The sequence below is a fragment of the Grammomys surdaster genome, unplaced genomic scaffold (assembly GCF_004785775.1).
Source record: "Grammomys surdaster isolate TR1022 unplaced genomic scaffold, NIH_TR_1.0 230, whole genome shotgun sequence".
Taxonomy (NCBI): domain Eukaryota; kingdom Metazoa; phylum Chordata; class Mammalia; order Rodentia; family Muridae; genus Grammomys; species Grammomys surdaster.
This window is the reverse complement of record NW_021604675.1, coordinates 1,013,736-1,027,232: the sequence shown is the minus strand read 5'-3', so window position 1 is coordinate 1,027,232 and position 13,497 is coordinate 1,013,736. Positions and strand designations below refer to the sequence as shown.

The window sequence follows — 13,497 nt, the reverse complement described above, 5'->3', positions numbered from 1 at the left end:
TTGACCAAGTTATCATTAAGTAGAACATGTTTCAGTTTCCATGTGTATGTGAGATTTTTATTGTTTTCGGTATTATTGAAGACCAGCCTAAGTCCATTTGATCTGATAGGATGCAAAGGATTATTTCAATCTTTTTGTATCTGTTGAGGCCTGTTTTGTGACAAATTATATGGTCAGTTTTGGAGAAGGTACCATGAGGTACTGACAAGAAGATATATTCTTTTGTTTTAGGATGAAATGTTCTATAGGTATCTGTTAAATCCATTTGGCTTCATAACTTCTATTAATTTCACTGTGTCTCTGTTTGGTTTCTGTTTCTGTGATCTGTCCATTGATGAGAGTGAGGTGTTGAAGTCTCCCACTAATATTTTGTGAGGTGCAATGTGTGCTTTGAGCTTTAGTAAAGTTTCTTTTATGACTGTGCATGCCCTTGCATTTGGAGCAGAATTGAGAATTCATCCTGGTAGATTTATCCTTTGATGTGTATAAAGTGTCCTTCCTTATCTTTTTTGATAATTTTTGGTTGAAAACTGATTTTATTTGATATTAGAATGCGTACTCCAGCTTGTTTCTTGAGACTATTTGCTTGGAAAATTATTTTACAGCCTTTTACTCTGAGGTAGTGTCTGTCTTTGTCACTTAGGTGCATTTCCTGTATTCAGCAAAATGCTGGGTCTTGTTTATGTATCCAGTCTGTTAGTCTATGTCTTTTTATTGGGAAATTGAGTCCATTTATGTTAAGAGATTTATTATTGCTTCCTGTTATTTTTGTTATTAAAGGTGGCCTGTATTGCTATATTCTTTTGGGTTTGTTGGAAGATTACTGTCTGTCTTTTTCTAGTTTGTAGTTTTGCTCCTTGTATTGGAGTTTTCCTTCTACTATCTTTTGTAGGGCTGGGTTTGTGGAAAAATATTATATAAATTTGGTTTTCTCATTGTATATCTTAGTTTCTCTATCTACGATAATTTCGAGTTTTTCTGGGTATAGTAGTCTGGGCTGGCATTTGTTTTTCTCTTAGGGTCTCTATAACATTTGTCCAGGGTCCTCTGGCTTTTACACTCTCTGATGAGAAGTCCTGTAGAATTTTTAGAGGCCTGCATTTATATGTTACTTGACCTTTTTCCCTTAAAGCTTTTAATATTCATTCTTTGTTTTGTGTATTTGATGTTTTGATTATTATGTGATGGGAGGAATTTCTTTTCTGGTCTAGTCTATACGGAGTTCTTTATGCTTTGTATGTTCATGGGCATCTCTTTCTTTAGGTTTGCAAAGTTTTCCTCTATAATTTTGTTGAAGATATTTACTGGCCCTTTAAGTTGGGAATCTTCATTCTCATCTATACCTATTATCCTTAGGTTTGGTCTTCTCATTCTGTCCTGGATTTCCAGGATGTTTTGGGTTAGGATCATCTTGCATTTTCTTTGTCAGTTGTGTAAATATTTTCTGTGATATCTTCTGAACATGAGATTCTCTCTTCTATCTCTTGTATTCTATTGGTGCTACTTGTGTTTATGACTCCTGATCTCTCTCCTAAGTTTTCTTTGTCTTTTTCTTTTTTTTTTCTGGTTTTTTGAGACAGGGGTTCTCTGTGTAGTTCTGGCTGTCCTGGAAATCACTCTGTAGACCAGGCTGGCCTTGAACTCAGAAATTCACCTGTCTCTGCCTCCCAAGTGCTGGGATTAAAGGCGTGCACCACCACCGCCCAGCTCTCCTATGTTTTCTAACTCTAGGGTAGTCTTCCTTTTTGATTTCTTTATTGTTTCTACTTCCATTCTAAGATCTTTGATGGTTTTGTTTAATTCCTTCTCTTGTTTGGTTGTGTTTTCTTGTAATTCGTTAAGAGATTTTGTGTTTAATCTTTAAGGGATTCTACCTGTTTACCTGTGTTCTTCTGTATTTCCTTAAGGGAGTTATTTATGTCCTACTTAAAGTCCTCTATCATCATCATCATGGGAAGTTTTTTTTTTTTAATATGAATCTTGCTTTATTGGTGTGATGGGGTATCCAGGACTTGCTATGATGAGAGAATTGGGTTTTGATGATGTCAAGTAACTTTGGATTTTATTGCTTACATTATTGTGCTTGCCTTTCATCATCTGGTTATCTCTAGTGCTATCTTCATTCACTGTCTCTTACTGGAGCCTGTCCCTCCTGTTTTCTTAGTTGTATCAGATCTCCTCATAGTCTAGCTGTCTCTGTGATCCTGTAATCTTGAGATCCTGGGTGTAAGAGCTCCCAGAGTCAGACTGCCTCTGGGATCCTGAAATCCTTTTATCCTGGGCATGCTAGAGCTCCTGAGAGTCTACCTTCCTCTGGGTGTTGTGGGATTTGTTGCAGAGGTAGCACTCAAGGTCTGTTCAAGGCACTGTCTCAGACAGATGCCTATGGGTCAGGATAAGGTGTCTTCACAAGAGCAAACGAGCTAACCGTCAAATCAACTGCTCTCAGTGCAGTGGATCCTCTTGGATGTATCAGAATATAGTGTCTTCATGGGAGCAGAGCAATTAGGAGTCTGTCCCAGCAGGAAGGACCAGGCAGAAGGGGAGTGATATTCTGGAGGGTGGGGCTTTGGTGGGTGATGGGCCCTGAGTTCACCAGGTTCCCAGTTGCAGCTCTACGACTTCAGGTTGTGGGAGAGGCTTCTTACCCTCTGCTCTGAGTATACTGTATCCTCTAGGATGGGTCAGGATATGGTGTCTTCATAGGAGCAGACCAGCTAGGGGGTTGCCCCAGAAGAAAAGACTAGGCAGAAGGCTATGTCTCCCTTTTTATTTCTGATTTTGTTAATTTGAATACTGCCTCTGTGCCCTCTAGTTATTTTGGATATGGGTTTATCTATCTTGTTGATTTTATCAAAGAAACAGCTGCTAGTTCTGTTGAATCTTTGTAAAGTTCACTTTGTTTCTACTTGGTTGATTTCAGCCCTGAGTTTGATTATTTCCTGCAGTCTACTCATTGTGGGTGTATTTGCTTCTTTTTATCTTGAGCTTTCAGATGTGCTTTTAAGCTGCAAGTGTGTGATCTCTCCAATTTTTTAATGAAGGCTCTCAGAGCTGTGAGCGTTCCTCTTAGCACAGATTTCATTATGTTCCATAATTTTGGGTGTGTTGTGCCTTCATGTTCATTAAATTCTAAAAATTAAAGTCTTTAAATTTTTTATTTCTTTCCTGACCACATTACATTGAATAGAGAGTTGTCCAGCTTCCATGTATACATGGACTTTCTGTTGTTTTGGTTGTTATTGAAGACCAACTTTATTCCATGGCAGTCCTATAAAATGCCTGGGATTATTTAAATATTCTTCTATCAGTTGAGGCTTGTTTTGTGTCCAACTGTATGGTCATTTTTAGAGAAGGTACCATGAAGTACTAAGAAGAATATATATATGTATATGTATACGTACATGTATATGATGTATATGTATATATGTATGTATAATGTTCTGTAGATATCACTTAAATCCATTTGGTTATGAACTTCTGTTAGTGTCACTGTATCTCTCTTTAGGTTCTGTTTTCATTTTTCTGTCCATTTGTGAGAATGAGTTGTTGAAGTTTCTGTTGAGAAGTCTGGTGAAATTCTCATAGGTATGTCTTTATATGCTACATAACTGTTTACCCTTACTGCTTTTAATATTCTTTCATTGGTCTGTGCATTTGGTGTTTTGATTATTATGTGAAAGAAGAAATTTCTTTTCTGGTCCAATCTATTTGGTGTTCTGTAGGCTTTTTCTACATTTATAGGCATCTATATTTTAGGTTAGAGAATTTTTCTTCTATAATTTTGATGAAGATGCTTACTGGCCTTTTGTGTTAGGCATCTTCACTCTCTTCTATTATTCTTAGGTTTGGTCTTTACATTGTATCCTGGATTTCTTGGATGTTTTGAGTTAGATTTTTGCTTTTCATATTTTCTTTGACTATTGTGTCATTGTCTTCTGTGGTATCCTCTATGCCTGAGATTCTGTCTTCTACCTCTTGTATTCTATTATGATACTTGCATTTGTGACTCCTGCTGTCTTTTCTAGGTATTTCCATCGTTAGAGTTTTCTCTCTTTGTGATTTCTTTATTGTTTCTATTTCCATTGTTAGATTCTGGAGTGTTTTGTTCCAAAAAATGGAATATTTCACAAATTTACGTGTCATCCTTAAGTAGGGTCCATGCTAATCTTTGCTGAATCATTCAAATTTTAGTATAGTGCTGCTGCAGTGAGCATGAGAAACCCTTTTCTACAAGATAATTTTGTGAAGTCTAAAGTGGATTATTGAGTTATAAGGAGAAGAAACCTGCTCTTATGAAATTATGCCACAGTGACTGTGTGAAACAATAACTGATGATGTTTGCTTTGCATATAATGATGTTAGAGAGTTCTGCTAATAGGAAAATAAAACAAAGTAACTGGAATTTAATGTTTCACCATGCAATAAAGCAAATTTGCATTTTGAGCTTAAGTTTTATAGTATTTAAAGTTAATAGAATGAATATAATCATAAATACAATGTTTATTTAAACTTTTGATCTTATGGTTATGACAAAATATAAAATCTTCCTCGGTAGCATTGCTCCGCCAACTCTGCATGCAAATGAAGTTACTTAACAAAGTATGGAATGGAACACACATTTTTTTCTTCACTCTTCCTTTTCAACTGTTTCTCTTCCATTATATAAGTTTTCTCAAAATTTTGATTGTATTTTTAAGTATTCTATGTTGACATTTTTGTTATCTATGTATTAATTTCGGTGATTTTTTAAATATATTTTTACTTGCTATTTACCATGTTATCTTCCATACTTATGCCAGTATAAAAGAGTATAAATGAGTTCTGAAAACATACATCCATATCATTACACAATTCAAAGTTCGTATTTAGGAATATATATGTATATACATATACAATATGGTTTTTTAATGAATTATTTATTTTATGTATAGGAGTACACTGTCATTGTCATCATGTACACCAAAGGGCATCAGATCTTATTTCAAATATTTGTGAGCTATCATGTGGTTGCTGGGAATTGAACTCAGGACCTCTGGAAGAGCAGTCAGTGCTCTTAACCGCTGAGCCATCTCTCCAGCCCCCACATATACACATATGCATTTGATAATAATTACTGAAAAAAAAATTAGGCCATGACTTTGAAAGAAATAAGGTGGGAGAGGGTTTAAAGGAAGAAAATAAAGTGGAGAAACGATGTGATTATATTATAGTACCTCCCCTAAAGAAACATAGTAAGAAATAAACACTATGACTGAAGGACGGAATCCTTCAAATCATTTATTTATATGATGAGTCTCCACATAAATGACTTTTCTTTATTTAAAATAATTTTCAACATTAGAAATAATATAAATATTTTTTCTTTCATTTTTGTCCTAAAAAGGACATGCTTGCATTGCCTTTTAGTGTTTTTCTGTACTATGGTATGATATCTTTTCAACATTTATTTCTTCAATCTTCAGAAAGGTTAAACAGTAATCTGGCATTACAGATGACAGTCTTGTATACAATATGTTTCAGGTAGATTCATTTAAATGGATCAATTCTAATTTCTCTATAATTTATCCTAATTAATAAGATTCTCTTCCAAACAGTAGCATACATATCATCCAATTTCTTATGTAAACTAATAACTCATTTTTTTTGCTTTTCATAGAATTACAATTTTGTATATTACTAGAGTCTAGTCTCTTTTCTTTCTTTTGGATGATATTTGACTACAAGTATGGCTAGCATAAATAATAGCCATGTTTCTACTGAGGAAGCTGTTATTTCTTCAATTTAGAGTTAATAGTTATAGAATTAATGTGCAAAACCTTTCATTTAAAAAAAATGATAGGATCTTACTTGTTCTTGGGTAAAATTAGCTTTTCATACTGATATTTGCTGAAATTCTCATGCTTTTATGAATTTATGAATCTTTAGTTATAGATTTTTCTTTTTCCTATAATTCAACCCCTTTAGTGGAATAGAGATTCTCTCGTGTGTATCTTTATTTCTTTCACCTATTTTTCCCTCATTCCTTCTTTCTCCTTCTCCCTCTCTCTCATTTTCATGCTTATTTACTTTATCCCAGTCCATAAAGAAAAGATTTCTTTTACTTTCTATGCAGCAAACATGGAAAGCTCCATAAACCCGACATCCTTGTAGCCTTATCTAATTATTCTGCTATCTTAACCCACTAAAATGTAGATCATACTCTATCATCTCCTTATCCTCTCCCTAATTTGAAGTCAAATGTATTCAAGAAGAGAAAGACAACATTGAATACAAGCCAATAAGACATGCACATGATATGACTGCAGTTAATTTGCAGATAAAGTTGTATTAATCTGTCTTTCGCTGTTAGGTATTGCATCTAAATTCATTCATGTTTATGCTGTACATTCATTTACTATGGATTATTTCTAGAAAGAGACAGAAATGAAGTAGATCTGAATGGAAAAGGGGGTAAGGAGGAACTCAGAGGATGAGATGGAAGGGAAATTGTAATCAACTCATATTGTATGAGAATAGAATCTATTTTCAACTCTCTTTGTCTCACCGTAAGTAAACTTCAGGATCACCACTAGCTATGAAACCTCCCCTGCTCCTCTGTCCATACTTCCTGTAGATCTCAGAGACCATCCAATTTGGCCTTCTTCCACATCACTAAGACTCGAACCAGCTCAGCCTCAACCATAGTCCACAGTTGCTAGAAAACCAGGTATACTGCTCAAGAAACTTCACCAATTTCTGTTTCCTGAGACCCAACCCATGGGGTCATCTTTGGTGTTGAAATAGATCATCTATCTCTGGCATCCTCATTATTCAACCTCTAACACTAACAAGTGTTACTCAGGGACACATCAGCTGAACATACAAGTAAAAGAGGTAACACATAGCAACACATTTTCTGAAAATCCAGGCAGGAAACAGAAGCCAAGAAACAAAACACCCACCTAACAAAGACAAACCAAAAAATCAACACTTAGTCCTATAATAACTTAAAACCCAGATGCTTAGTTTAAGAACACAATCAATAACAACTAGGACAATATGTTTCCATCAGAGTCCAGATATACTACCATAGCAGGCCATGAATATTCTAGCAGAGATGAAGCACAAGGAAAGGACCTTAAAACCATATTGTGTATGAAGATTTCAGAGATCCTTAAAATCGAAATGGATACATCCCTCAAAGAAATCTAAGAAAAAATAAATTTTTTATTAACAAGTTAATCAAGTCTTGAAAATGGAGAGAGTAACAACAAAGAAAATACAAACTAAAGAAATTCTGGAATTTAAATATATAGGAATGTGAACAGGAACTGCAGAGAGAAGCTTCTTCAACAAAATATAAGAGATGGAAGAAAAAAATCTCAGGAATTGAAGATACAATAGAGGAAATAGGTACATCAGTCAATGAAAAATGTTCCTGACCCCCCCCCCTCCCCAAAAATCTAGAAAATCTGGAACACTATGAAAACACCAAGTGTAAGTTTAAGGGGAATAGAGGAAGAAAAAGATTCTCAAAATAGAGGCCCAGAAAATATTTTCAAGAAAATTGTAGAATACAATTTTCCTAACCATAGGAAATGGCCATAACAGCATAAGAAGCTACAGAACACCACATATATTTGATGAGAAATGGAAATTCTTTGCCACATAATAATCAAAATACTACACACAGAGAACAAAGAATGAGTATTAAAAGCTATAAGGAGAAAAAAGACTAAATGACATATAAAGGCAGACATACTAGAATTACACCTGACATTTCAATGGAGAATCTAAAAACAAGAAGGGCTTGGTCAGATGTGCTAAAGACTCTAAGAAGCCACAGATACCAATAGATGACTGTAGCAATCAACTTTCAATCATCAGATATAGAGAAAAATGATATACCATGGTAATGTCAAATTCAAACTCTGTCTATAAATTTAGCTGTACTGAACGTTCTAGGAGGAATAGTTCAAAGCAAGGATGTTAAGTATACACATAAAAACAGAGAATATATATTATCCCACACCAAGAAAAAAGGGAAACACACACACACACACACAAATATACCATAACCAGTACCACCACCACCACCAACAACAACAACAATAAATGGAAGTAACAATCATTGCTCCTGGGTATCTCTCAGTATAAATGATCAATGGTTTCATTGTCCCCAATAAAAAGACAGACTAAGAAAATGGATGTGGATACAGGATTCATCCTTTTGCATATACAAGAAACATACTTCAACATCAATGGGAGTAGACAGCAAGAAATTCTTCAGAAAATTGGAATTCAATCTTTCTCAAGTCCCAGCTATACCATTAAGGAATGGTACCAAAGGATGCTCTCTATCCTTCCACAAGGAGACTTGCTCAACTATCTTTAATGTGGCTTTATTTATAATAGACCCAAACTAGAAACAGCATGGATGTACTTCAGCAGAAGACTGGATAAAGGAAATGTAATTCATGTATACAGTGGAATATTTATTCTGCTCTTTAAAAAATGACACCAAGGAACTGGCAGGAAAATAGGTAGAACTAGAATAAATCAGCTGGAGTGTGGTAACATATGCCCAGAAAGACAAATATGGTATGCATTCATTTACATGTGGATATTAGCTATAAAGTAAATTATATTCAAGATATAGCTCACAGACCCAGAGAGTTTAGGTAAAAGTGTAGGGTGCTATAGGGACCAATAGATCTCCCCGTGAAGGATAAATAGATTATATTTTCCAGGTGGACTGGGAATGGGTGGGATGGGGGCATTAAGGATAATGTTGGGAAATGGATGGTGAGAGACAGTATATGAATAGACTATAGGAATAGGGGAACATTTGGGGGACATGCTCTCTGAAAATCTTGTGCAGTGTTAATATCATATTATCTGTGAGGGCAACCCTAATGATGACTCCTAGGAATGGAGGATACAGAGTCTGAACTAGCCGTCTTTTGTAGCCAGACAGTATTTCCAGTGCTGACCTGAGTTACATTTGATGGGCTTGTTTGCCAAGGGAGTCCAGTGGAGATTTCTAAACAATCTAGCTTGTTGCTAGGATATTTGGTAGTTCTCTGAAATCTAAAAGCAAACACCCACAAATCATTAAAAGTAGTGAGATCATGTTAGTGCCTGCATTGAGCCTTCCCCTCTATATTCAAGTTTCTTTGACGTAAGAAGGTAATCTTCAGGCTACTGAAAGAGAACTGTGTAACTAGACCTAACCACAATACCCTACTCTACAATCTTCCCTGCTAGCAAAATATGCTGGCACAATGATTGTATAGGACTTATGGGAATAGCCAAGAAATATATTATTTAACTTAAGACTCACACTATAAAAGGGAACCAGTATTGTACACTGCCAGGATGGCAAGGAACCAGTGACTGGATAGTTGGGAGAACTAGGATTAGTGTCTTGTCCAGCAGTCATCATTGCTTCCTTTGGCAGCAACTGGGAGTGTGGGCAAAAACCCACAGCCAGACATTTTGTGGGGAGAGTCTAAATTGGAGGTCTCCATTGTGTCTTTAACCCTGGAGATCAAGGGAACCCTAAGGAACAGGGAGCATTGTAGTAGTCAGAGAAGAGAGGACAAAAGGAGATTATAGCCTACTGAGTAAACTAAGCAGGTGTCTGTCTTATGGGCTTACAGAGACTGAAGCAGCAAGCAGTGGACCTGCATGAAACTTCATCAGGTCCTATATGCATATGTTATGGTTGTTAGCTTGCTGTTTTTGTGGTTCTCTTAAGAGTGGGAGAAAGTTTGTCTGTGACTCTTTTGCCTGCTTTTGGAACTCTTTTTCTTCCAATTAGGTTGCAGTGTCCAACCTTATACTGATAAGGACTTTTGCATTGTCTTATTATATCTTTCCTGGTCTGTCATGTTTTGCTGTTGTCTCTTTGAGGCCTTATCTGAAGGGATATGGAGTGGAAATGGATCTTGTTCACAGTGGAGGTGGGGATGGTGAAAAGGAGTAGAGGGAGGGAAAACTGGGATGTGTTGAATACAAGAAGCACCTATTTTAAATAAAATAAGAAGGGAAAGAATTTACTTTAAATAAAAGGGCAAAAATAAAATATTAATAATTACAGATATACTTATACTGCTATGGTATCTATACTTTTATATATTATATGTCATTATATTTCAACATATTTCATACACCTTCATGTTTTTATTTTAAGTATATGTTGAAATGGAAAAAATGGAATTGTTATATTTTAGCTATTAAAATTAAATGCAACATACACTCAGAAAACCCAAGAAAACAAAAATAAATAAGAAAGAAAATCAATGACTGTTAGAAGACTTCTCCACACTTTAAATGTTATTGATACAAATTTATACAAAACTCTGTAATCAGGGCTGGTAAATGACTCTTTGAATAAACTGCTTTCCTTACAAATGTAAGGACATCAACTTCTAATATCCAGAACCCTTTCAAATCTGGACACAATAGCAAAGGTTTATTCTTAGTGTTCCTACAGGAAGATATAGAAGCCAGAAAATTCCTGGAAGCTTGTGGACCATCTAACTTTCCATAAACAGCAACAACAAAAAGCAAGAAGTCCTAGTTTAGTCAGGTTGGCATTAAGGACATACACTTAAATTGACTTCAGATATCAGGACACATGACCATATGTGCATACATGTGCACACATGTGCACATAGTGTGCATAAACACATTCACAGAGGCACATTTTGCCCTCTTTGAGTTTATAAAAATTATAAAGATATACATTTCTTCAAAAATAACTCTAATAGAAAGTAAATTGTCTGTTGTAATTAGACATATGAATAGCTTTTTTTGGACTTTAATAGCATCCACGTTGTATGTTTTTTTCATTAAGCTTGTGTATGATGTTATTACTATTGGTTTAATATATTAGGAAGATTCAGGAGGGTGAAATCATTTGACCTGAGACACTGCATTATGTAAGACTTTAGAGAAATGAGATTAAAGTCAATAGGTTGAGATTTAAAAAATTGTCTCGTTAATGAAAATATATCTGAAATCCATCTTCATGAAAATGGAGGGCATTTATTGAAATATTTGCAGAATGTCTTATGACATCAAAGTGGGAAGAAGATTTTCGGTGAAAGAAGAATATAATTAACAGTGGACTTTATAAAAGCTTCTTAGAGAAATGTGAATGTTTTCAACTAAAAGAACCTTTCCTAACAGAAAAAAAAATCTTACATGTTAAATTTCTTATGTAAATAACAAGAATCGTGTACTTTAAACTCTTTACACATTAAATAATTGTGTAAAAAAACAGTCTAGTTATATGACAATATTCAAGACATAGTAAACATAAAAATGAATGATACATGTGTGTAATTAATAAGCCTGGAACTTGAATGTCTGTGGGATAACTGGGTTCTGAATATGCCAAAGTATATTGGCTTCTGTTTCTTATGGTCTTGCACTTGCCAGGTTATCCCTGTTGTTAGCTGTTCTGGGTGTCTCTGTCTGGAGTCTGCCTCCTGTGTCTCTGAGTTGCTGTAGGTCTCTTGGTAGGCCTGTGCCCCTAGCCGTAGCAGACTTCCTGTGGGGCTTTCAGACTGTGGAGTCTTCAGAGGGGCATGTGCACTGGTGACCTGTTTCCCTGGCTGCAGTGGCTCTTCTGGGAATCCTTCAGACTACGAAGTCTTCAGAGGAGCAGATAAGCTGCTAGTCTGTTGTTCTGGCTGCTGCAGATACCCTGGGAGGCCTTCAGATTGTTGGGTCTTCAGAGGAGCAGTCAAGCTGTTGCCCTGTGTGTAGCTGTTCTCCTGAGAGGCCTTCAGACTCTGGGGTCTGTTGCCCTTTGTACAGCAGAACTCCAGGGAAGCTTTCAGACTGTTGGATCAGTTGCCTTGAGTGCACCAGAATTCCTGGGAGGCCTTTAGACTGTAGTGTCTTCAGAGGAGCAGACAAATTGATGCTCTGCCCCACAGAAGGCCCCGTCCAGAAAGGGAGTGGAATTCACGGTGAGGGGGCTTGGTGGGTTGATAGGTTCCAAGTCCACTGGGCTCCTTGGGATTCCCAGCTGCTGTGACTTTTTGGAAAGGTTCCCTACTAGTTGCCCTACATGCAGTGGAACCCCTGGGAATCCCTCAGAGAGTGGTGTCTTCCTGACTGCAAATTTTATGATTTATTTTTTAACAGCTTAGTAATACTCCATGTTTAAAATATATCACCTTTTTTCTCCATTCTTTTGAACTCTGTTTGAATTCCTCAATTTTTCTTTTCCAGACTTTCCTTGGTTTGTATTTTTTAAAATTTATTCAATTTTGAAGTTTGGGACAATTTTATTCATTTCATTACACGGTTTTATTTATTTTCATGGATTTCTTTAAGGAGTTCATTCTTAAAGGAGTTCATTCGTTTCCTCTTTAAGGAGCCCCATAAACTTTATAAAGGTGGTTTTAACGTTATTTTCTTGTTCTTCAATTATGTTGGAATATTCATTGTAAAAGTCTCTTTTATTTGCCTGTTGTAATTGTTGTCTCTGAAGCTTACTGCCACTGTCTGCTAATGTAGGCCTTGTCCTGGAAGCTTCTAGCCTCCATAAAATCTTATCTAAGTCTACAATACTTTCAGCTTCTGAAAGTTAGTACTGAATACGCTTACCCTTTCTTGTTCTTTCTGAACTCTTTCTTGCTGGTTTAACTCAATTGTTCTTACTCAAAACTCCTCTCCACACTGACTGACTCAATCACACATCTCCCAGCTTTTCCTGTCCTCATACTAACATTTGCAGTATGTTCTAATATTCTGGCTTCCCCTACTCTGTCTCATTCTGTCTTTGCTAGTGTCTAACTTGCTTTCTCTCTGCAACCTCTCTGTACAACTCTTCTGGTAAAAGAATCTCCCACTGTTTTTCATCTGTGGTGCTCTTTCTCATATTACCTCTCTTTCCTCTCTCTTCTTGTAAGAGTTGGGCATATCCTATTCTGTCAACTCTTTATCTGATTTGTCACTTTGTCTGCCACTCAATTTCACATCACTTTCAAATATGATTCCTTCCTTCTACAAACTAATTTTATTTTCATTGTTTGGAATTAAGGGTGTATAATAAGGGCATGCCTTTATTCCAGGCAGAGAGATTAAAGGAGTGTGATAAGGGCTGAGCTTCAAGACAGCTAGAAACTGTTTTTTATTCCGGTAAAGAACACATTCTCAGGGTTCACATTGTAAACAAATACGCTCAAACAGTTCATTGCCTGTTCTAGTAGGATGACTGGCCACTAGTGAAGACATATAGTTGGATAACTGGTCACCAGTGGAGACATATTGGTCTGGCTGTTATTGTGGTTTTTACTGGCATGTATGAATTGTGCTTATTATAGACATAGGTGCTGATTTATGAGTTTGTCTTGATTAAGTGGGTGTTTTGTTTCTTCATTTCTGTTTCTCCTCTCAATTTTTTCATAGTGTGATATCAGTGTGTTGCCTGTTTCCTTGGCCCTGCTCAGCAGGTGTGTTCACAGGGAATGCCTGCTGGTGTTGGGTGCTGGA

At 36.1% G+C, this 13,497-nt stretch overlaps 1 non-coding gene across 1 annotated transcript; it reads right to left on the bottom strand.

Moving 5' to 3' along the window:
• Positions 1 to 4,111: 4,111 nt before the first annotated feature.
• LOC114626208 lies at positions 4,112 to 4,216 on the bottom strand. The gene has a single exon (XR_003712200.1). It is a non-coding gene; the product is annotated as a U6 spliceosomal RNA (small nuclear RNA).
• Positions 4,217 to 13,497: the final 9,281 nt, after the last annotated feature.